Below are 4,352 nucleotides of genomic sequence, written 5' to 3'. Positions count from 1 at the left end.
GGAAGCGTATCAAATTGCGGGCGGCTTTGACAGAAAACAACCTCGTAATAATAATAATTGATGAAGGATTTCACATAGGCGTGATGATCCGGAAGAAGTGTAAACGGCTAACGACGCGGGCCACAGCCACTACATTAGCAAAGGTCGCCATTGATTTTGAGCGTTTGGTTCCTTCAAGAGTCGTAGGCATAATCGCGGCTAGGCGTTTGAAAGTGCTGCCATGCTTTGGGACGAGGAACGCGCCGATCTCTTCATATAGTTCTAGTCATATGCTGGCCATACGCATGCATTTGTATAGACAGCAATCAAAACAGGAGTACTTCACCAGCTGCAAGGACATTCGAGACAGCTTCAAAGAACCTTCAAAGTGAACTATCCAAAAACGCGGCTGCCTCGAAGAACGCTTGCAGGTTACGAAGCACAAATTTCAGCTTGTGTGCTGAATGGTCCGGGAACGCCTACCATTGCACTCAAAAGGAAACTGCAAAAAAATTTTGCACGTAGGAGTGTGATATACGGAAGCATTTATGCAACATTTCACGTTTCAGATAAGAGTGGTTGTAAGGGATAATTCTCAGAAACGTAGCTGTTTTTAGTAAATAAACTGAAAGAAAAGTGCCACGGTACAATATAATAAATAAAATTATGAAGCTTCACGCGCCAAATCCGTGAAAATAACGTCGTAGTGGGAGAGCCCGAAAATTTGGATTGCTCGTGGTTCTTTAACCTGCACCTACGTACCCAGGTTTATTGGGATTTCGCCCCCATCGAAATGCGGCCGCCGTGGCCGGGATTCGTTCATTCAACATCGTGCTAACGCAAGATCACAAGGGTCAACTTCGCAGCGGATTAAGGAGAAGAGTGCTTGGGGCGTATTGCAAAAAGTAGAATGACATTTTAGCATATGTTAAACAGGTTTAAAGGGAAAGCCTGCTCGCTCACGAAACATTCGTTAAACTACTTGATATTCTCATTGGAATGCATTGTTACTTCATCTTACTAGTTTTCTCGCGGGAAAGCGCATGGGTACTACTGCCCTAAATAACTCTATGTTAAGTAACTGTCTCTAGATTAGCTTAGCCTAGTAACACCAAAGGTATTTCGATGGACTCCCACCAATGGTGATGGGTTCCACCAATAATGGAAGCACCATCAATTTTGGTGCCATCGAATTTCGGTCCACCAAAAGTCTAGGGTTCGTCTTCCACTAAAGGTTGTGGGTTCGAGTGCCCTAATGAACTTTACCTTTGTAGCGGTGCGATTATCACCCCGGAGGCGGCGAAAAAGACGACTCACGTGCACGCAACGCGAGGATAGAACACGCTGACACGCTCGACTATCGCGGCTGCTTCTAGGAGTCTGCAGCACCACTACTGGCTGGTCAAAATAAACCGCAGCTACCTCTTTGCCTCTCTTCCCACAAATAGGTGGCACCGGACGATCGGTCCAACCATGCCAGCGTTAGCATGGCAACTCAGCCTAGGCGAGTGACGTGGGCTCACGTCGTCCGGCAGAGGTCCCGCGGTGGTAGAGTGTCCAGGAAATTCTAAACCGGGGACATGCAGGTCACCTGATTCACCGGGACAGCCATTTTCGTAACAATCAGATTCAAGGCTCCTGCTGCGTTCCAGGCTCCAGCTGGCAACCCCCGGCCCCGATTTCTACGAGAACTTAACGGAAGCCGTCACTGCTCATCACACCACCTTGAGCGCTCAGTCAGAACTGTTCTTGCCATTTCAACCATCGCGTGATTACACGTCTTTCCCCACATCGTCTGCGCCCACCCGTGCCGATCGTCAACACGTGCCTGGCCCACAACCGCTCTGTTCGGTCTATCAGCCTCCGCATTTTACTACCCATGAGCGACTTCGGGCTTTCGCCTTAAAAAGGAGTCGTCAAAAATGGTATCTGGCGCAAAACCCTACCGCTTTTCCAGCAAACTGGTTCAGTGCCGAAAGATCGCTCAAGTCGGAGGGTGTTTCTTTCGTTGTTCTTGTGGCATTACGTATTTAAAACCAGTATCCGGCTAAACAACATTTAATACTTTGTCAGCATTCATATTTCCCGCGGGACCCATCTCATGATAAATACCGACGCGACCGCAACTGAAATTTAATCAACATGGTACCACGCCACATTGATTTACGGTCTCTAGTGTTTTTTTCTGAATATTCCTTCCTTTGGTTGCATACGAGAATAATTATCTCCGGTATGAGCGCACATTTCTCTGGCACTCACTTGCCAAAGCCGTTATTGAGCATGATGACGACGCAGTTTCGATAATGAAAGGTCGAAGAAAAAATTACTTTGATGAAAAGGCAAAGACACCATGACAGTGATCGCGTGACGACAAGGAATGATGATTCTGTAATGTTGACGCTGGCGTGAAGTCAATGCAATGTCGACGAGTGTGTGGCAATAATGACAGGATGATGATGGAACGAAAACAACCTGAAGATAATCTGGAATGACAACGATAGTGTGACGACAAAGGAACGACGAGTGTCGCACGACAAAGCTTGAATGGCGACAATGGAATGACCACGACGGCATCACGTTCATATTCACATGCTCAGTTGCCGTAGTTCAGAGTCATGGCCTACTATGTTGGCGTAATAGTCTAAATAAATAAACAAACAAATAAATGAGTACTAGTAGATAGATAATCAGACAGACAGACAGACAGACAGACAGACAGACAGACAGACAGACAGACAGACAGACAGACAGACAGACAGATAGACAGATAGACAGATAGACCGACAGATAGACAGATAGACAGACAGACAGATAGACAGATAGACAGACAGACAGATAGATAGATAGATAGATAGATAGATAGATAGATAGATAGATAGATAGATAGATAGATAGATAGATAGATAGATAGATAGATAGATAGATAGATAGATAGATAGTCTGAAAGCGCGCAAATTTCGCAAAGATTTCTAATGGCATTAAAATTAGCTTGGCAGACCACGTAAAGCAGAGTGCAGATAATCAGCTGTCTATCAGGGATAACAAGTGTGTGCGAAGGAAAGGTAAGCGCGATCAAGGATGCCAAAAGCTTTGATTTTGCAATAAAATTAGGAAATTTGCTGCCGAGACATTAGACCAGCTTGCACGAGATAGAGGTGATTAGATATGCCTGGGAGAGGCCTTCGTTCTGCCGTGGGCATATAGGCTAACAATTATGATGATGCCGAAGGGAAACTGCTGGCGTCTGTTCACAAGTCTGTGAGGTGATACCAGAACTAACAATTTATCTTTAAGCACGTAAATGCTTCTCTGATATCGCTTCATTTTTTTTTTACAGATGGCCCAAACATAACTGACATCTGTAAAGAATTGGAACAGCAGACTGAAGAGTACTACTCATTGGACCTAGGAACATCACAGGAAAACACAACTGTACCTGGGATAGGCGATTACGAGTATTCTGAAGAAGAACAATAAAAATAAATTTTTATCATGGCAAGCGTATGGCTATCATCATAACTTGCAGACTTCCGCGTTGCTTGACCAGTTATTTATATGCAGTTGCATATATTTGTTGCATTAGTGTGTACAATACTCGCTCATTACTGACTCTACTAGTAGTTCCTTATGTGCTTCTATACTTTAAACAGTCGCATAAGCATTGTTGAAAAAGAAATTATGGGGTTTTACGGGCCAAAACAACTTTCTGATTATGAAGTCCGCCGTAATGGGGGACTACGGAAATTTGGACCACCTGGGGTTCTTTAACGTGCACATAAATATAAGCACACGGGTAAGCTTTATTGAAGTAAAGTGTACAAAAATGGATGGTCGCCCTAAAGAAGCACATCATCATCATCATCATCATCATCATCATCATCATCATCATCATCATCATCCTGGTTACGCCCACTGCAGGGCATAGGCCTCACCCATACTTCGCCAACTACCCCGGTCATGTACTAATTGTAGCCATGTTGTCCCTGCAAACTTATTAATCTCATCCGCCCACCTAACTTTCTGGCGCCCTCTGCTACGCTTCCCTTCCCTTGGAATCCATTCCGTAACTCTTAATGACCATCGGTTATCTTCCCTCCTCATTACGTGTCCGGCGTATGCCCCCCCCCATTTCTTTTTCTTGATTTCAACTAACACATCATTAACTCGCGTTTGTTCCCTCACCCAATCTGCTCTTTTCTTATCCCTTAACGTTACACCTATCATTCTTCTTTCCATAGCTCATTGCGGCGTCCTTAATTTAAGTAGAATCCTTTTCGTAAGCCTCCAGGTTTCTGCCCCGTACGTGAGTACTGGTAACACACAGCTTTTATAAACTTTTCTCTTGAGGGATAATGGCAACCTGCTGTTCATGA

This window comes from Dermacentor variabilis, chromosome 7 (genome assembly GCF_050947875.1).
Source record: "Dermacentor variabilis isolate Ectoservices chromosome 7, ASM5094787v1, whole genome shotgun sequence".
Classification (NCBI taxonomy): Eukaryota; Metazoa; Arthropoda; class Arachnida; order Ixodida; family Ixodidae; genus Dermacentor; species Dermacentor variabilis.
The sequence above is the reverse complement of the archived record's forward strand: the minus strand, read 5'-3'. Positions refer to the sequence as shown.